The sequence below is a fragment of the Pseudophryne corroboree genome, chromosome 5, assembly GCF_028390025.1.
Source record: "Pseudophryne corroboree isolate aPseCor3 chromosome 5, aPseCor3.hap2, whole genome shotgun sequence".
NCBI lineage: Eukaryota > Metazoa > Chordata > Amphibia > Anura > Myobatrachidae > Pseudophryne > Pseudophryne corroboree.
In genome coordinates this window covers 220,758,078-220,779,921 of record NC_086448.1, presented here as the reverse complement: position 1 = coordinate 220,779,921, position 21,844 = coordinate 220,758,078, and the positions used below count along the sequence as shown (strand labels likewise).

The window sequence follows — 21,844 nt, the reverse complement described above, 5'->3', positions numbered from 1 at the left end:
CTAGGCAGGCGATACCGAAAATGTACACAGACCTCAGAAAAAGAGTCACCAGTGTCCTAAAAAATGCAGCTGTACCCAATGTCCACTTAACCACGGACATGTGGACAAGTGGAGCAGGGCAGGGTCAGGACTATATGACTGTGACAGCCCACTGGGTAGATGTATGGACTCCCGCCGCAAGAACAGCAGCGGCGGCACCAGTAGCAGCATCTCGCAAACGCCAACTCTTTCCTAGGCAGGCTACGCTTTGTATCACCGCTTTCCAGAATACGCACACAGCTGAAAACCTCTTACGGCAACTGAGGAAGATCATCGCGGAATGGCTTACCCCAATTGGACTCTCCTGTGGATTTGTGGCATCGGACAACGCCAGCAATATTGTGTGTGCATTAAATCTGGGCCAATTCCAGCACGTCCCATGTTTTGCACATACCTTGAATTTGGTGGTGCAGAATTTTTTAAAAAACGACAGGGGCGTGCAAGAGATGCTGTCGGTGGCCAGAAGAATTGCGGGACACTTTCGGCGTACAGGCACCACGTACAGAAAACTGGAGCACCACCAAAAACTACTGAACCTGCCCTGCCATCATCTGAAGCAAGAAGTGGTAACGAGGTGGAATTCAACCCTCTATATGCTTCAGAGGTTGGAGGAGCAGCAAAAGGCCATTCAAGCCTATACAATTGAGCACGATATAGTAGGTGGAATGCACCTGTCTCAAGTGCAGTGGAGAATGATTTCAACGTTGTGCAAGGTTCTGATGCCCTTTGAACTTGCCACACGTGAAGTCAGTTCAGACACTGCCAGCCTGAGTCAGGTCATTCCCCTCATCAGGCTTTTGCAGAAGAAGCTGGAGGCATTGAAGAAGGAGCTAACACGGAGCGATTCCGCTAGGCATGTGGGACTTGTGGATGCAGCCCTTAATTCGCTTAACAAGGATTCACGGGTGGTCAATCTGTTGAAATCAGAGCACTACATTTTGGCCACCGTGCTCGATCCTAGATTTAAAGCCTACCTTGGATCTCTCTTTCCGGCAGACACAGGTCTGCTGGGGTTGAAAGACCTGCTGGTGACAAAATTGTCAAGTCAAGCGGAACGCGACCTGTCAACATCTCCTCCTTCACATTCTCCCGCAACTGGGGGTGCGAGGAAAAGGCTCAGAATTCCGAGCCCACCCGCTGGCGGAGATGCAGGGCAGTCTGGAGCGACTGCTGATGCTGACATCTGGTCCGGACTGAAGGACCTGACAACGATTACGGACATGTCGTCTACTGTCACTGCATATGATTCTCTCAACATTGATAGAATGGTGGAGGATTATATGAGTGACCGCATCCAAGTAGGCACGTCACACAGTCCGTACTTATACTGGCAGGAAAAAGAGGCAATTTGGAGGCCCTTGCACAAACTGGCTTTATTCTACCTAAGTTGCCCTCCCACAAGTGTGTACTCCGAAAGAGTGTTTAGTGCCGCCGCTCACCTTGTCAGCAATCGGCGTACGAGGTTACATCCAGAAAATGTGGAGAAGATGATGTTCATTAAAATGAATTATAATCAATTCCTCCGCGGAGACATTGACCAGCAGCAATTGCCTCCACAAAGTACACAGGGAGCTGAGATGGTGGATTCCAGTGGGGACGAATTGATAATCTGTGAGGAGGGGGATGTACACGGTGATATATCGGAGGGTGAAGATGAGGTGGACATCTTGCCTCTGTAGAGCCAGTTTGTGCAAGGAGAGATTAATTGCTTCTTTTTTGGGGGGGGTCCAAACCAACCCGTCATATCAGTCACAGTCGTGTGGCAGACCCTGTCACTGAAATGATGGGTTGGTTAAAGTGTGCATGTCCTGTTTTGTTTATACAACATAAGGGTGGGTGGGAGGGCCCAAGGATAATTCCATCTTGCACCTCTTTTTTCTTTTCTTTTTCTTTGCATCATGTGCTGATTGGGGAGGGTTTTTTGGAAGGGACATCCTGCGTGACACTGCAGTGCCACTCCTAGATGGGCCCGGTGTTTGTGTCGGCCACTAGGGTCGCTAATCTTACTCACACAGCTACCTCATTGCGCCTCTTTTTTTCTTTGCGTCATGTGCTGTTTGGGGAGGGTTTTTTGGAAGGGACATCCTGCGTGACACTGCAGTGCCACTCCTAGATGTGCCCGGTGTTTGTGTCGGCCACTAGGGTCGCTAATCTTACTCACACAGTCAGCTACCTCATTGCGCCTCTTTTTTTCTTTGCGTCATGTGCTGTTTGGGGAGGGTTTTTTGGAAGGGCCATCCTGCGTGACACTGCAGTGCCACTCCTAGATGGGCCCGGTGTTTGTGTCGGCCACTAGGGTCGCTTATCTTACTCACACAGCGACCTCGGTGCAAATTTTAGGACTAAAAATAATATTGTGAGGTGTGATGTGTTCAGAATAGGCTGAAAATGAGTGTAAATTATGTTTTTTGAGGTTAATAATACTTTGGGATCAAAATTACCCCCAAATTCTATGATTTAAGCTGTTTTTTAGGGTTTTTTTAAAAAAACACCCGAATCCAAAACACACCCGAATCCGACAAAAAAAATTCGGTGAGGTTTTGCCAAAACGCGGTCGAACCCAAAACACGGCCGCGGAACCGAACCCAAAACCAAAACACAAAACCCGAAAAATTTCCGGCGCTCATCTCTAATTCAGACCCAGACATATATGTAATTATTTGTGGGGTGCGGTGGCCCCTTTGTCGGTATGGCTTGGCGGCTTCAGGTCGGCACACCCTAACACTTTATTAACACTTATGATTTTCCCTATCACTTTGTATATATTTTGGTATTCTTTTAATCGCACTTCACTTATATAGCACTTATGTGCTTCTTATTAACCCTTATTAACTTTCACCTGTGTGTTGACCTGGGGTAGCCGACCTGTGCCGACGTGATGGGGTCCTGCACCCCGGACCCATACCTAGTATTATGGACCCCCAGTGACGGAGACGCCTTGCCGAACGGCCTGGGGGCTTAACCCTATATCTGCAGATATACGCAACTAAGATCTAAGATCTCCATATTATCTGATTATTATGTAGTATTATTTCTCACTCAGTGTGCATTAGGGAACACAAATAGTTTTTTCTTACACAGAATTACCCCTCCCTTTTAGCACCTGAGTGACATCACAATCTGATTGAGCAGCTCACCATTTTGTGCAGAAAGCAGATCTTGTATACAACTTTACAGAACGTTTACATTTTAAGAACATGCATTTTCTGTGACTGGGGGCCTGATTCATAGATGAAATATGCTAATTCCTGCAGGAGGCATCTGAGTCCAAAGATACAATTTCAGATCACTATCTTGATCATTAGTTTCCATGTTTGAAGCATCAGCTATTTAAGTATCCTCAGAATTGCCACCTCCTGCCCGCTTGTGGGGCTAGTAAATCTGCATCTGAAGACGCAGACACTGGCCTTGCCATTTCAAGAAAATGGGATCAGTATGCCTCAGTTTTCTGGAATTGCTGCTCAGCTCCACCCCCTCCCCATCCCCAAATAGCTCCTGCGGCTTGGGGGCAGGCACTGTGTGCAATCTCAAATAACTTGTTCTGCACATGCGCAGAATAGATCCTGCGCAGTCCCACAAACATCGCCGATGTACATAAACCATCAGGTTTACGTATGTCTGTGAAACGGGTTCAAGGTACAATATGGTTTATTGATGGGTAATTGAGCTTTGAAACGTATTTATTTATCTGATGTCTGTGGCACATTTATATCCAAGATACTGACTAAATACTAACTTATACATGTTTGCACTATGTGGATTTATCCAAATATATCTACTTATCTTTCCAAATAATTTCCCACATGATGTCCCAATGGATCTTCATGAACCAGGTGCAGATTTAAGAATTCATTCAGCTCTGCAAGGACAAGTTAATGTGCTCCCCCATCAATGCCGTCTGCTAAAAACTTACATGAACCTTTTGCAATTTTTAAGGATATAACACATTTTGGCAAACTAACAAATATAATAACTCTATAAACTACAACACAACGCTGTGCTAATTACCTCTACTAACTAAAAATCACCTACGACAGTTCCTGTGATTTTGGCAGCTACCCAAGCTCAAAATAGTCAGGCTTTGCTAGTATTTATATATCTGCTCAGCACAGGAAGTTCTTCACAGTTTTAGCTATTTATTATGTGTTACTTTAAGAAAAGATATCTCTTCCAAGTTTCACATATACTGTAGGTACAGTATATAGTGGCAAATATTGCAATTTGACTAAATAGGTAGTGTTTGGTATCCATAGCAACCCATACAATGTTTATTGTAATTTACTAGAATTTCTTGTGCCATAGACATTAAGGCAAACATCTAACTGGTTACTAAAGGTTACAGAATATGACGAAATATCCGCATGATGAATGATTCTATAGGAATCACCATTTGTTCTTGTTCAAAATACAGTGGGTATATACAAATTTTTGGGTCTTGGTATATAATTAAACAAAATTATGTGGCTTTTAGTCATTCGGAAATTAACCCTTCAAAGCAGAAGGAGGTCAAGTCTGCACCCTTGAATTTTACATGAAAAACAATAAATATATATATATATATATATATATATATATATAAAAAAATATATTTATTCATATATATATACACACACACACACACACACACACACACACACACACACAAATATATATATAATATTAACATATCTTACCACCAAGACAGCTTTGACTCATCCAAGGCATACCCCACAAGACTTCTGGACGTGTCCTGTGGTATCTGGCACCAAATCCTGTAAGTTGCAGGTGGAGCAACCATGACTCTGACTTGTTTTTCCAGCACATCCTACAGATGTGCAATTGGATCAAGATCTGGGGAATTGGAGATCAAGTCAACACCTTGAACTCATTGTCATGTTCCTCAAACCATTCCTGAACAACTTCTGTCATGTGTCAGGGCTTGTTATCCTGCTGAAAGAGGTCACTGCCATCAGGGAATACCATTGCCATGAAGGGGTGTACTTGGTCTACAACAATGTTTAGGTAGTTGGTACTTGTCAAAGTGACATCCACATGAATGCCAGGACCCAAGGTTTCCCAGCAGAACATTGCCTAGAGTATCACACTGCCTCCGAAGGTTTTCCTTCTTTCCATAGTGCATCCTGGTGCAATCTGTTCTCCAGGTAAATGACGCACATGCACCTGTCCATCCAGATGATGTAAAAAGAATACATGATTCATTGTCCAGTTTGCATGCCCACATGTCCGCTGTAGGCACTTTTGAACAGTATATGGATGCATGTATTTTGAGCGGATTGGGGTAAGGATGCCGTCTCCTGGGGTAGACGGATGCACTTTCTTACAGCAGCCCAAATAGTGACACGCCAGTCAAGGGTGTTTGGTGTAAATAATAGCCTCAGCTATTTTCATTTGCAGCAAAACAAAACATAATCATAAATCCTAGCCCATCTGGGCACTAACTATACACAAGGTTTTCCTATCTATGTATGAGAAGGACCTACCATCCAGCTCACCAAATATGTGTTTAATAGAGCACTCACTTCAGTCAGTAATGGTGTCTCTCTCTGCAAGCCAGCAGCTTGCTCCCCAGGCAAAGAGTAACTTCTCCAGACTGACAGGCTTTTATTACACCCATGCAGGTTTTAGCATTAATTAGCTTTCTCTATTTAAGTCTGATTTGCAGAAACAGACCTTTACATGAGGTTTTAAAGTCATAAGACAGAAACCTTGGACATATATACCTGCCCTGAAATACATTTCCACTGCTTTGATCACAGTATGTATGTATGTATGTATGTATGTATGTATGTATATCACTAGGATCCTGATCATGGGGGTCATTCCGAGTTGATCACTAGCTGCATTTGTTCGTAGCGCAGCAATCAGGCTAAAAAAGACAGTTCTGCGCATCCGTATGTGGCGCAATGCGCATGCGCATCGTACAGGTACAACAAAGAATGTATTTTCACACAGGGTCTAGCGAAGCATTTCAGTCGCACTGGCTGCCGCAGAGTGATTGATATGAACTGGGCGTTTCTGGGTTTCAACTGACCGTTTTCAGGGAGTGTTCGAAAAAATGCAGGCGTGCCAGGGAAAACGCTGGCGTGGCTGGGCGAACGCAGGGCGGGTTTGTGACATCAAATCCAGAACTGAATGGTCTGAAGTGATCACAAGCGCTGAGTAGGTTTTGAGCTACTCTGAAACTGCACAAATTTTTTTTGCTGGTGCTCTGCGATACATTTGTTTGCACTTCTGCTAAGCTAAAATACAATCCCAGTGGGTGGCGGCATAGCATTTCCACGGCTGCTTAAAACTGCTAGCGAGCGATCAACTCGGAATGACCCCCATATGCGTTCACCAAAAATACTGCAATTGCATGAATTTGCAAAGCTGGAACTATCACTAGTTGCAAATGGACCCGGTTTACATATACAGTGCATCCAGAAAGTAATCACAGCACTTCACTTTTTCCACATTTTGTTATGTTACAGCCTTATTCCAAATTCGAATAAATTTATTTTTTCCCTCTAAATTGTACACACAATACCCCATAATGACAACATGAAAAAAGTTTTTTTTAGATATTTGCAAATTTATTAAACATAAAAATCTAAGAAATCACATGTACATAATTTTTCAAAGCCTTTGCTAAATACTTTGTTGATGCACCTTTGGCAACAATTACAGCCTCAAATATTTTTGAATATGATTCTACAAGTTTGGCACACCTATCTTTGGGCAGTTTCGCCCATTCCTCTTTGCAGCACCTCTCAAGCTCCATCAGGTTGGATGGGAAGCGTCGGTGCACAGCCATTTTCAGATATCTCCAGAAATGTTCAATCGGATTCAAGTCTGGGCTCTGGCTGGGCCACTCATGGACATTCATAGATTTGTCCGGAAGCCACTCCTTTGATGTCTCGGTTGTGTGCTTAGGGTTGTTGTCCTGCTGAAAGATGAACCGTCACCCCAGTCTGAGGTCAAGAGTGCTCTGGAGCAGGTTTTAATCCAGGATGTCTCTGTACATTGCTGCATTCATCTTTTCCTCTATTTTGACTAGTCTCCCAATTCCTGCCACTGCACTGCACATCCCCACAGCATGATGCTGCCACCACCATGCTTAGCTGTAGGGATGGTATTGGCCTAGTGATGAGCGGTGCCTGGTTTCCTCCAAACATGACGCCTGGCATTCACGCCAAAGAGTTCAATCTTTGTCTCATCAGACCAGAGAATTTGTTTCTCATGGTCTGAGAGTCCTGTAGGTGCATTTTGGCAAACTCCAGGCGGTCTGCCATGTGCATATTACTAATGAGTGGCTTCCGTCTAGCCACTTTACCATACAGGCTTGATTGGTGGATTGCTGCAGAGATGGTTGTCCTTCTGGAAGGTTCTCCTCTCTCCACAGAGGAATGCTGTAGCTCTGACAGAGTGACCATCGGGTTCTTGGTCACCTCCCTGACTAGGGCACTTCTCCCCCAATCGCTCAGTTTAGGCGGCCAGCCAGCTCTAGGAAGAGTCCTTGTGGTTCCGAACTGCTTCCATTTATGGATGGTGGAGGCCACTGTGCTCATTGGTACCTTCAAAGCAGCAGTTATTTTTTTGTACCCTTCCCCAGATTTGTGCCTCGAGACAATTCTATATCGGAGGTCTACAGACAATTCCTTTGACTTCATGCTTGGTTTGTGCTCAGACATGCACTGTCAAGTGTGGGACCTTATATAGACAGGTGTGTGCCTTTCCAAATCATGTCCAATCAGCTTGAATTTACCACAGGTGGACTCCAATTAAGCTGTAGGAACATCTCAAGGATGATCAGTGGAAACAAGGATGCACCTGAGCTCAATTTTGAGCTTCATGGCAAAGGCTGTAAATACTTATATACATGTGATTTCTTATTTTTCTATTTTTAATAAATTTTCAGAAATCTCAAAAAAACTTTTTTCGCCTTGTCATTATGGGGTATTGTATGTAGAATTTTGAGGGAAAAAATGAATTTATTCCTGTTTGGAATAAGGCTGTAACATAACAAAATGTGGAAAAAGTGAAGCGCTGTGAATACTTTGCGGATGCACTGTATATGGGATGTAGTCAATAAACCGGGATCCTGACTGCCGAGAATGCCGTCAGTGGCGCCAGGACCATGACACCCATAGAGTGGGAATAGTGCAGCGAGCCACTGAGCCCGCAAGGCTTTCTAGCGCTTGTCTTGCTGCCAGCATTCTGGTGGCCAGGGTGTCGGTAATCTGATCTCTAGGATCCCGGCCACCGGGATCACATTCCCAGCCCATATATACACATACTGTATGTATTCCAAATCCCTTGTGAAATATGCATTTGTTATGGCACACATAAGACTAAGAAAAGCTCTCTAACATTGCTCTCCATCTCATTTACAATAATTAAAAAGCAAACAAAAACATGCAGCAATGCATTCGCAGTCAGCTAAACAGAAGTGATTCGCTAGAGGCTAGGCTAGTCTGCATCTGTAACATTACTGTACACAGCCTATTGCCCTCCCCTTGTCTCCCCTGTCCTGCCTCTCAAATAACAATTGTAAAGAAGTGCCAGAATCACACAAATCTGTGTAGAAAACCATTTAACATATATGGTGTCGCCTTTTTAAGCATGCACAGATCAATTTTATGGGCATTGGGGCTAATTCAGGTTGGATCGCAAATCGCGATCCAACCGGATTTATTATGATCACCCAGCGGGCGCATGCATTCGCAGCGCCCGTCCTGTGCATGTGCCCGCACTTTCTGTGGGGGGTGCGCAGAAAATACGATCGCCTCCGCCTGTCAATCAGGCAGAGGCGGGCACGCGGTGGGGGGGGGCGGCAACACTCTGTTTCCAGGGCGGAGACGGAGTGTTGCGGGGGTGGTGCGGCGCAATTGACGTCACACACATCCACTGTGATTGGGAAGAAGGCGGCAGGCCTCCTGCGGGCACAGCTAAACTGCGCCGGCAGGACGCATCATCTATTTCTGCTAACAAGCAGAAATTTTGTTGCGTTCGCAATTTTCGCTTGCTGAAGGGGGGAGAGGCGGCGGTCAGCATGCTGTGCGGCCTTGCCCTGCGATGAGTGGCCACCAGCATGCTTGCAAAAGGATTGCAAATTCTGCTAATTAGCAGAATTTGCAATCCTTACTGAATTAGGGTGGTCATTCTGAGTTGATCGCTAGCTGCATTCGTTCGCTGTGCAGCAATGAGGCAAAAAAATGGCACTTCTGCGCATGCGTCACAATGCGCACGCCCGACGTACTATTACAACGAACGATGTAGTTTCACACAAGGTTTAGCGAAGCTTTTTAGTCGCACTGCTGGCCGCAGAGTGATAAACATGAAGTGGGCATTTCTGGGTGTCAACTGACCGTTTTCAGGGAGTGTTGGAAAAAATGCAGGCGTGCCAGGAATAATGCAGGCGTGGCTGGGCAAATGCAGGGCGTGTTTGTGACATCAAAACAGGAACTGAATAGGCTGAAGTGATCGCAAGCGCTGAGTAGCTATTGAGCTACTCTAAAACTGCACAAAAAAACTGTGTAGCTGCTCTGCGATCCTTTCGTTCGCACTTCTGCTCAGCTAAAATACACTCCCAGTGGGAGGTGGCATAGCGTTTGCACGGCTGCTAAAAACTGCTAGCGAGCGAACAACTCGGAATGACCCCCTAGGCCCTTTATGTTATGCAAGTTGACATAAGTTTAACTCTGTATAAATTCATCAGTGTGGATTAAATCTATATAAGCACCATTGCTTCTAAAAGACAAGTAAAGTGAGTATCTAGCAATGATATAATGATAAAAGCACTGTATATTTCAAATGGTAGTTTTCCTTTCCATAATTGACTCTATGTCAGAGATTGCCTGAAACAGTTATGACTAGTCAAAAAGTTACATTCTGTAAGGAATGCATCCCCTTGGATTTCTCTGCATGATAAATTAGCACAATTTATAGATGTGGGACTGCAGTGAGGATAGAGAGCAGTAAGATAACATTACTTTCCACTTGCCCATGGACAGTTACATTTTTTGAACTGTGGTTTCCTTTCCTGCTGCTTACTTATTTTATATCCTAAATATACAACTCCTGTCATACTGTGCAGATGGTAAAAACATTTGTCTTGATTGACCGTTCACCTTCTCACACAAGTAGACATATTAACATACAGCGTGGTTAACAATATGTTGATGTTTCACCAAACTCTTTTAAAGCTGAGGATTTTTATGTTAAAAAAAGGAGAAGGAAATCATTGATGTTTATTTCCAAGCAAATTTAAAGAACTCATATGACGATAAATTAACTAATACACCTACCAATTTGTATGCTGTGTTTTTTCTTCTTTAGTCTTAACCATCCTCCTCTGTTGTTCATCACCCCCCAGCTCCCATGGGATACGATCATAAGGTTGACCACTATTGGTCGACATGGTCACTAGGTCGACATGGACATTAGGTCGACGTGAACAAGGCCAACATAAAAAAGGCAGACGTGAGTTTTTCACTTTTTTCCCAATTTTTTAAACTTTTTCATACTTTACAAACCATGTGGACTACGATTAAGAACGGTAACCTGTGCTGAGCGCAGTGGATGCGGAATAAGGCACCTTGCCCGAAGCATGCAAGGGGACACGGGGCACTAATTGGGGTTCCCCGTCACTTTTACGAAGAAAGCAACACCAAAAAAAGTATAAAAAACTCAAGTCGACCTTTTTCCATGCTGACCTTGTTCTTGTTGACCTAATGACCATGTCGACCTAGTGACCATGTCAACCTAATGCATGTCAACCAATAGTGGTCGACCTAATGCCTGTCGACCTAAGTGTGTTCGACCTAATGACCCATACCCCCCCATGGGATATGGTCATTAGGTCAACCACACTTTCATGATCACTTCCCCAACCTTAAGGTCCATACACACTGGGCAATTTTGAGCTGAAAGCAGCTCACTTTTGGTGTTTTGAGCTGCTTTCAGCTCAAAACCGCCCAGTGTGAATGCCGCGGCGAGGAGCGATGAGCGCTGATGCGCGCTCCCGCTTCATCACCGGCAGCCACTGTTCATCTGCTGGTATTACCAGCAGATGAACGGCGGGGTGAACGGCTTTCCATTGCGGCCTGCTATGGAAAGCTGTTCACCCCCGCTGACATCGCTGGGCAGGGGGCAAAATAGCTCAGTGTGTATGCACTGAGCGATTTTCAGCCCAGCGATGTTAGAGATCATCGCTGTGCATACACGCTGGGCAAAGATGCCCAATGTGTATGCACCTTTATTCATACTTGCCTACTGTCACAGAATTTGGAAGACTCCCAAATTTTGCTGTGATTTGTCCTATGTACATAAAGATTTGACTCCAGTCCCCCTTCCACTTCAGTGGCCACCAGCATCTGCAAACCCTCCAATATTTTACCCTTTGGCCACGCCCTTTTCCTAATTTTACCAGTTTTTATGTGTAAAGGTATACTTTCAATGTAAATCTGGAAAGTCAGAAATTAGTACTAAGCCCTTTTTGGCAGGTACAGACCATAAAAAAAGGTACTGTACCCGCCAAAAAGGTACAGTTGGAGGTATGCATCTGCCATCTGAGAACTCTCATGTAGGGGACAGAAACATGCTACAGTATATCATACCTCCCAACTTCTGTTCATCGGAAGGAGGGACACCTGCGCATGCCCACCCGAAAAGGGGGTGTGGCCTATGGAAAAGGGGTGTAGCTTCACGGAGGGCCCGCGATCGGGAGCAGCGCCCCATTTTCGTCACTGAGGAAGCATGCCCAGCGCTCTGTGAGCTGCTGGTATGCCCCCTCTCATCTTGTCTCACCGCTGCTCTGCTAAGCATAGCAGCGAGTGCAGGAGCCTCCCAACTGCTCCCCCCAACGCAGGACACTGTGGCACGCGGGTGGGACAGCGGGACAGTTCCAAAAAAATAGGGCTGTCCTGTGAAAATCGGGACAGTTGGGAGGTATGGTATATACTGTTAGACAGCATCCCCAGCACAATCCAGAAGAAGTGCTGCTTAGGAGCTGGAGTCTGTATTTGGTCACATGATGCCTCAGCTTACATACAGTGATACTGTATGCTGCCTCTCACTGACTGGAAGCTGCAGCATGTGATCAAATGCAGGCTGTCACTCCTGCTCACACTTAACAACTTTCAAATGTTCTCTCTAGGAGAGTGCACAGAGGGGAGATTCAGTGAATCTCTGTGTAGGTGGCTCTGGGCGCTTATCATCGTTAGGCCCCATGGCACAATGGGGGTCATTCCGAGTTGATCGCTTGCTAGCAGTTTTTAGCAGCCGTGCAAACGCATTGCCGCCGCCCACTGGGGAGTGTTCAAAACAAGACTAGCCCTGTAGTTACTCTTCGTGTGCATTGATTCTAACGACGGTGGGACGGCTTTTGATGTCACACACCTGCCCAGCATTCGCTTAGCCACGCCTCCATTTTCCCCAACACGCCTGCGTTTTTCCAAGCACTCCCTAAAAACACTCGGTTGACACCCAGAAACACCCACTTCATGTCAAATCTTACTGCGTTGTGCCGTGCGACTGAAAGCTTCACAAGAACCTGTGCAAAACCACAAAGTACTTTGTACCCGTACGTTGCGCGTGCGCATTGCGGTGCATTTTTTTCACTGATCGCTGTGCTGTGAACAACGGCAGCTAGCGATCAACTTGGAATGACCCCCAATGTCATAAAGTCTATTGTGATGGGGTAGGGCAAAGATTATGCAATTTTAAAGGAATTGCAACACCACGCCCTGTCTGATGATCTCACTAGGAAGTGTGTGGGATGCAGGATTTTGTCTATGTTTTGGGGAGTCTGTGGGAAATTCTCAAACTTTGGGCAGGATGTACTAATGCAGATCGCCACCCAGCACCACGATGCTGATCGCATACGTACTTACATGTGCGATCAGCATTGCGGAGGACAGCTCTTCCGGTAAGAGCTGTCCTCCACGATTCGCAGCATCTGCCTGTCTTCTGGGATTTGGCCCCGGGAGTCAGTCTGCGCATACGCAGGGTGACGGGGGTGGACGCGAGGCATGCTGGGAGGGATCCGTTCGGATCCCTCACACAGCGCTGTGGAGAGAAGCCCATAGCCTTTTATGGGGTATCGCCAGGAGTTAGTACATTCCAAAAATGTGGTAAACAGGAGTTTACTGCATTTTCCGTTTAGTACATCCCACCCTTTGTGAGTTATCTGGATGTCCCCGAAGAGTGGCAAGTATGCGTCTACTATGTAAGGTAAAAGATAAGGCTGAGACAGCAGGACAGTGCAGTTTGAAAAGCAAGACACATATTTTGCCACCAATAGGAGTCACAAGACTCTATTTAGCAGGACTAAAAAAACAGCATACTAAAAATATCCAAATCGCCAATCCCGATCAATTTTTGGAGTATTTCAAACATGTTGGATACTTGCCAGATGTATGGGCCCCATAAGGCTTTGCAGTGGCTGTCCATGCTGCAGAGTTCAGTTCCAAACAACCTGCAAACCAAAGACAGGTGCTGTCGGGTCAGTGAAGGTGCTGCCTCCCAAGTCCTGCTCGTTGGGAGGTAGTACTGCTCGCACGCCCCTGACTAACAACAAGCTAGTGTCCCATAGTGATCACATGCCTAAGAAACTTATCAACAATTAATAGAACTCATTGTGAATGATTAAACTCGATGCGTATGATAAATGGTGCTTTATCCAATCTGCTCCTGTCATCAGTTTTAAAAATGACCATTGGGAGCTAGGCTGAAGCACCATTTATCATACTCAACGAGTTTTGTCATTCATTGATAAATGGACTCCTTAATGTGACTGTTCAGCAGAGAAGTCAGTGTGTCTACTTATAGAAAGATATGCTCAATGATATCTAGTTTCTATTTAAGAAACTGTAGTACAGATATGTTCATTTTACCACTGTTTTTCATAAAATCATAATGACGTGGCGAGTTGCCACCAGTGGGGAGCCAGCCAAGCCCTTATGGTTGGTGATAAGCTATGTATTTACACAGATGGCTACCACACATGTACTGTAGATCTGACATTAAACCATCAATGGCAACACTAGGCTGCCAGCAATACATGAAAGGATCATCGCCGAGGTGGGAGACACAGCGAGACTCTACCGGAGAGGTAGATAATGGTAAATATCAGCAGTATAATAGTGTTACCTTGAGATGCAGTGATACTGAATAAAATATACTTCCAGCAAAGATTTTAATAGTAAATACTATAGAGCTCACAGTTTAGGAGTGTACGGCTTAAGTATCCCTCCAGAACAGCAAATGAAAATGAGGCCTCCCTGGCACACTGCTCTACTACAGTAAGGATATACTGTACAACCAAGTGACTTTATTCAAAAGTTCTACATTACGAATATGGATTCATTCCTCTCTTAAGGATGCATGTTTGCCATTCAGCATTTTGAGTGGAACTGACTTTTTGCAGGATTACCGGTATTATAGTATTCTAGGTTTCTTGCTATCTAGTCATAAATTGCAAATTTCAGAAATAATCACTTCTGAAGAGTATTATTTATACACAATATTTTCACCAAAACAAGGTGAGCATGATTCAGTTTCTGTGTTGATACCAAATCCATACAAGTTTACAAATTTTGATTTCTCATGTCTGTCAGTTGATGAATGTCATGAAGTCCACACTAAGAAAGCACAAATTTGCTACAGAAGTGTGATTACCTCCGCTTTAAAGGTAAATAGTGTGCAAGGTTTAATTGGCACATACATCAGGACAGTGCAAGCTGTCGGCATATAAAATGCTGCATAATACCTTCCCCTCTGTGCACCAATGAGGAGAAAAGAGTTTTGCTACTATGGAGGAGGAAAGAAGTATGATACTATGTAGGAGAAGAGAGATGTGTTGCTATAGAGGAGGAAAGAGGTGTGTTACTATGCTGTGCATAGGACAATCAGCATGGAGATGAAAGTATTGTGTTGCTTTCATTTCAGCCCACCCTTGAGTTAGACTCATTGATGAGCAGGATTGGCAATGGAGGTCACATTAATGGATCAGGGGGTACAGAGAACACACTACAGTTGCAGCACTGTTGCTATGACCACAGGCATGCGTAGGCTCATAGGAAAGGGTGTGCAACTATCCATCCCTGGGACATAGACTATACATGCCCCCTCCTGGGACATAGACTGTTTATCCCCTCTGCCTCTGTACATGGGATACTTACCTGCTGAGAGGCAGTTGTGATATCCTGCTGTGTGGTCCCGATGTGGTAGGGCATAGTGATTGGGTTGATCTGTGCCATTGGGGCAGGTGCTTGTTGTTTTCCCGTCGCCTGATGGCCCCGCCACTGGGGCTGCTTGTTCTGTGGACATCTTCTTGGCTGTGTACTTCTTTTACTTTTAGGCTCCGAATCCTGTTCTTTGTGATGCCAAATGTGATATCCTGCCATGTGCACTGAGAGTTGTGGAGGTAATTCACTGACCTGATCTCTCAGTTCTTCAGCCAAGTCGTCAGGTTACGGTCTCCACTACAAATTAGCTGGTGGTTTCGGAGATATACTGTGGATGAGAAGCACAGCCCAGTCTGGAATACGGTGTTTAAGGCCTCTATGAAGCATTTTATTTAAATAACATAAACACAGTAGAGCATAGAATACGATGAATGCAGTCTAAAAACTTGTCATGTAAATATTAATCACTTTCAGTAGAAATAGTCACAATCAATCAGCATATCAAATAATATGAATGACTTTTCAAATATTACATTAATATCTCAGTACATTAGCAAGAACCATATATACCATATCACTATGACCAACATACAAATGTCCCTGGAATATAGTTCCGGGACACATGAGTTCAGGGTGAGATAAGAGATTCCAGTATGACGTCAATAGCAATTTGAATCGGGATATATATGCATATATATAAAACCCAGAAAAGGTCTGAGTTTGGTTTTAGCAACTAGATGGTACAGCAATTTAGAAGTATTAACTACTTGTCGGAATATAATCCATAATCCATGTTTGTTGCAATAATCAATGTAAAAGTGAACAGCGGGCCTAATTCAGACCTGATCGCAAGGATGTGTTTTTTGCATCCCTACAATCAGGTAGTCGCCGCCTACAGAGGGAGGGGGAATTCACTGTGCAGGGTTGCGGTCGCATGTGCAGGACAACTGCACAAGCAAAAGTTTGTGCAGTCTTTGCACAGACCAGGACTTACTCTTCCAGTGCGATGATTGGGGCCGGAGCTGACGTCAGAAACCCTCCCTTCAAACGCCTGGTCCCTCCTGTGTTTCTCCGGACATGCCTTAAAAATGGTCAGTTGCCAAACACAAATGGCCTCTTCCTGTCAGTCGCCTTGCGATCGCCTGTGTGATCAATTTTCTCGCACCATCCCGTTGCTCCCGACGATCCTCGTCGCTGCGGACCAACACGCCTGCGCATTGTGGTGCATACACATGCACAGTTCAGACCTGATCACAGGCTGTATGAAACCGCAGCCTATCGATCAGGTCTGAATTAGGCCCAGAGTTGCAGCTTTGAAGGGTGCTCTTTTGATCAGGGATGTGCTAGTGAACACTTTACGTGGTGCAAGCTGTAGCAGGAGATTACGACACATCAATCAGCCTAGAAAACATTTGCACTGCACAGATGCATAACTGTAAATCAGAGCTCCATAGTGAGTTCCTGTCCCCAACCCTCTGATTTACAGGCAATTGAACTCAGCTACAGATAGAGGTATATGATGTGGCTTCAGAGATGGACAACTGTATTAGCAGTCTTGTAAATCTGAAGTTATGATAATGCCCATTTATTTGCACATTCAATGTATGGTGACTTGAATAGTTCCTCACACCATGCAGGCTGTAGCAGGGTATGCACTTGTCTTACAGCTTGTATCGTACTGGGAGGGGGAGGCAAGTTATATGCTGCTAATAGCTGCTTGGTGCTCCCCTTTTCTGTCTAACCAAAACTATTTCAGTCTCTATATGCAGCAGGCATTAGTGCTTAACTGTGGCACTGGTGAGGACTCACTCGTCATAGGGTGAGGTACATTTTAAAGAGGATGACATGGTCTGAAAAAGTTCAATAAGGGCAGTGTCTGTGAATAGTGTGCAATACTAGAGAGTTCAGACTCACCACACACAGCTTCCAAGGTAGTGGCAGCTCATATCTCCCTCTGCTGTCAACTGGATGCAGCTTGTATCAGTACTGCCAACAAGTCTTTGGCTCCAGGGCTTTGCTTACTTATGCCTGGTGAAGGTTTACAGCTTCCAACACTGATGTCACTCTGTTCTGCTCATTTCCAATAGATAGGGTGCACTCTGTCTAGGGCTGCTGCAACACCCACCCCTCTCACACTACTGACAGCAGGACACACCACAGAGAACACTCCACGCTGACACTGCACCCCTCCCACTAGATGCAGGGCATATTTAACCTCCCTGGCTTCCCAGGGCAACATTTCATGCCTGGGTTTCCTGCTCTTTTGACAACCAATCAGGTGAGAGCAAGGAGACATGTGGCTGCCAACAATTTATTGTCCCTTGGCTGCATTAACCTCTGTTGTTCCTGCAGTTTCTGTAGTAAGGACTGTGTGCAGCATATCTCAGCCTTTCTAGCTGCAGAGGCATGCTTGCACCTCTAGTTCAACACAGGGGTACCACATTCAATCCCACTTGAATTACTGTATGTGCATCCTCGCGCATGGAAACTCTTGACCAAAGTCTTTGTACAACGTTAATAGTTGAGTATAAAGTCCATGCAACATAACCTCTAAAACAGTACATATCAAAACCGTATTACCAAGGTTTATCAATATATTATTATTCCCTATACTTTCCAGGCAGTATCCCTTTTGTGCTTTGAGTTGAACGCCTTAACTCAGGGCATGTGGAAGTTACTTCTGGGCTATAGTCTCCGTCTTGAGCTTCTTGCTATTCAACTTGTCAATATTGGTCATCAATTTGTCTTGGACTGATGAAGCTGGACACTAGTGGCCAGTAGGTACACATTAAAAGATCAAGTGGGTTGTCTGGTTCGGAACTTGACACTAGTCGTTCTTCCACTCCAATTTCACCATATTGAATGGGATGTAGTTTCAGCTGATTATGATGAATTAGCATGCAGTGGCTTCCATCCTCTCTTTCGATGCAATAGACAGCCACATCTGAGATAGGTGTTTCACTCACTCGATTAGGGATAGACTCCCACCAGGGATCCAACTTTCTGTGATGATGGTTATTTTTCTTCAGCACTCTACTCCCTGTAGTCAAAGGGCAAGTATGTGCATCAACATCATAGTTTCTCTTTTGCCGTTCTCGAACAGCATCCATCCATTCTCTATGGCTTATACTTCTTTCAGTAAATACTGATGCTCTTGCACAAATGTGGTCCCTGGTTCAAACTTGACCTGAGATTCTCCAGGCAAGTCGAGTTCCATATCTGCTGGAAGTTTGCCGTGATGTCCAAATACCAAATAGTATGAGGTATACCCCGTCAAGGAATGCACTGTATTGTTACACAGGAAGACCAATTCCGCAAGCAAAGTGGGCCACTCATGTCTCTGTTCTTTCAGTACGGGTCTCAGCATTTTTATTAATGGGGTCATTCCGAGTTGTTCGCTCGCTAGCAGATTTTAGCAGCATTGCACACGCTAGGCCGCCGCCCTCTGGGAGTGTATCTTAGCTTAGCAGAATTGAGAACGAAAGATTAGCAGAATTGCGAATAGAAAATTCTTAGCAGTTTCTGAGTAGCTCGAGACTTACTCCTACACTGCGATCAGTGCAGCCCGTTTTGTTCCTGGTTTGACATCACAAACACGCCCTGTGTTCAGCCAGCCATTTCCCACGTTTCTCCAGACACTCCCACGTTTTATCCTGGCACGCCTGCAGTTTTCCGCACACTCCCTGAAAACTGCCAGTTTCCGCCCAGAAACACTCACTTCCTGTCAATCACACTCCGATCACTTCAACAATGAAAATTCTTCGTTCGGACGTGAGTAAATCTACTAAGTTTTGTGCTAAAATACTTAGCACATGCGCACTGCGTACCATGCGCATGCGCATTTTTGCCTTAATCATTTAGTTATGAAAATCGGCGACGAGCGATCAACTCGGAATGACCACCAATGTCTGGTTCCATCTTTCACAGGCTCCATTCCCTTGGGGATGATAAGTAGTCATATGCAACTTCTTACAGCCATAAAGTTTACATAGCACCTGGAAGAGTTGAGACTCAAAAGCAGGGCCCTGATCGGTCAGTATACTGGTCGAACGAAGGCTCCCCAGAAGATCTCTGCTGTAGTTTTGGTCATCAAATCCTGGACTGGCAGTGCTACTGCAAACTTGGAGTAGTGATTGATGATTGTAAGGACATAACAGTACTCGGTGCAACTTGATTCCAGCTTGACATGGTTGATTGAGACAATCTCCAATGGCTGATGTGTCACGATGGGGTGCTTTCTGCCCAGTTAGAACTGGTTGATGCATTGCAAGTTGGTACCTATAGAACCTCTTTCTTATGTTTTCCTCAGTCTTTTGACATCCGAAGTGACTAGACTGGTCATGATAAGCCTGCAGCACTATTTCAGCCTTGTCACAGGGCACTATGAGCTGTCTGATGGGAAGGTGGGTCATTGGATCCACAGTGTCGAACAAGCAAGAATCCTTGTATTTCCAGCCGGTCTCGTTGTTGCCAAAGGTGAATCAACTCTGCATCCAATGCTTACCTTTCTTCACATGATAATTCACAACGAGCAGAGAGCCACCTCTTCAATTGACGTAAGCAGCGGATTTCATCCTGCCAGTGAATCCATTTGCTCTATGTTCCATTTTCGGTGTAGTCATGGTCTCCTGTCTTGGCTGAAACCACCATTCTCTGTTTGGGCTTCTTGATTTGTGGATGGAAATCCAGCATTTCCATTTGGTCCCACTGATCATCGTCTTCTGGTTCCTTAATAGCTGAGGGTAAGCGAGATAACGCATCTGAGTTAACATTGCTATGTCCGCTTCTGTACTCCACTGTGTATCGGTATTTGACTAGTTGTGAGGCCCAACGCTGTTCCAGCACTCCCAATTGACCTGTTGACTGATGGACGAGTGGATTGCAATCTGTGACAGCTACAAATGGTGTGGTGGCGAGGTAGTCTCTGAACTTCTCAGTTACAGCCCACACCAAGGTGAGAAATTCAAGCTTATATGTGCTGTAATTAGCATTATTTCTCTCAATCTTATGCAAGCTTCTGCTTGCATATGCTATGACGCGTTCTTGGCCTCCTTGTTTTTGGGCTTTGACTGCCCCAAGATTTTGCCTGCTTCCATCTGTATATAGGCAAAATGGAAGGTTGTAATCAGGGTATGCCAGTAATGGTAACTCTGTTAAGATCCTTTTTAGCTGGTCGAATGCTGCCTGTCACTCTTGAGTCCATTCAATGAAGATTTGTTTTTTATAGTCATCTTTGGAGATCCCTCGGAGTAACTCCATCAAAGGTATGGCTACCTTGGCAAAGTCTTTTATGAATCTCCTGTAATATCCCACGAAGCCAGGCAATCTTTGAATGTCTTTAACTGTACTAGGGATCGTACACTCTAACAATACACTAATCTTTTTCTCGGTCTGGTGGTATACCTTCAGTGCTGATGATGTGGCCAAGATAGTCGACCTTGGGCTTCAAGAGGTGAGATTTGGAGGGCTTCAACTTAAGTCTGTATCTGGTTAATTGTTGGAAGACCTCTTTCAGGTGTTGCAGATGTTCAGGGTAAGTTTTTGAAAAAATTATAATGTTGTCCAGTTATAATAGGACTATATCAAAATTTTGGTGGCCCAAGCAATGTTCCATCACTACTTGGAACATGGCCGGTGCCTTGCATGAGCCAAAAGGCATACAGTTGAACTCATATAAACCCATTGGGATGATGAAGGCTGTTTTTTCTGTTGCTTTCTGCCATAGGTATTTGCCAGTATCTGCTGGTCAAATCCAGGGTCAAGAAGTAGCTTGCAGCCTTGAGTGCTGTAAGGGACTCCTCAATACGCGGAAGGGGGTATGGGTCCTTGTGTGTCACACTCTTAAATTTCCTATAATCCATGCAGAAACATAATTGTCCATACTCTTTCATACAAATAGACCATAGGTGATGCCCAGTGACTGTGGCTCTCTTGGATAACCCCTGTAGCCTTCATGTCCACTATCATCTGCTTCACTGGCTGGTATAGAGCAGGGGCTAATGGCCGATGACTATCTTTAATAAGGATAAAATTAATTCTATTAGTGCTGCGCTCAATCCTAGTGTGTCAATGAAAATAGTGAGTGTTGATCATTTATAATGTTTAGTTGTTTCAGAAATTGTACCCTTGTTCCTCCTCCCCCTTCTCCTTCAGTGATGTACCCTAAAATGGGAGCTTTGTATGGCACAAATTTATAAATAGGAAAAAAAAACCAATGACCGGCATATATGTATAAAAAATGATTGACCAAATAGATCCTTTTGAGCACTGTTAATAGCTTTTTATTTTTTGATAGTCCGCTTAAAGTCCGCTTGAAATAGAAGTCTCTTAAATAAACTGTATATAGCCCAATCTCTAATGTCGGATTGCGGTGTCCCGCAAATCCATTAAATGTCAAGTCTATCAAAACTTCATGTGCACAAAAATGTCCAGCTGTAGAAAAAAAGAGAATCACCGGTCTTCACGTTCAAAGGAGCCTCAGGTTAACAATAAGAGAAATAGAAATGGAGGGGGATCCGGACTGGTTCCTGCTATCCAAACCCCGTCACCCGTGGTGCGTCCTGGTGCAGCCGTCCCCTGGGCGCCGGTCGGTCCGGTAGTGGAACCTGTCTAGGGCTGGGGGAGACTCCGAGTGCGCT

At 44.8% G+C, this 21,844-nt stretch overlaps 1 long non-coding RNA gene across 1 annotated transcript in view; it reads right to left on the bottom strand.

The window, feature by feature from the left end:
• Positions 1–14,871: 14,871 nt before the first annotated feature.
• Positions 14,872–21,844, bottom strand: part of LOC134928947 (uncharacterized) — a 43,578-nt gene continuing 36,605 nt past the window's right edge. The window contains exon 3 of the long non-coding RNA XR_010178148.1: positions 14,872–15,534. This is a non-coding gene — a long non-coding RNA (uncharacterized LOC134928947). The remainder of the gene's footprint in view (positions 15,535–21,844) is intronic.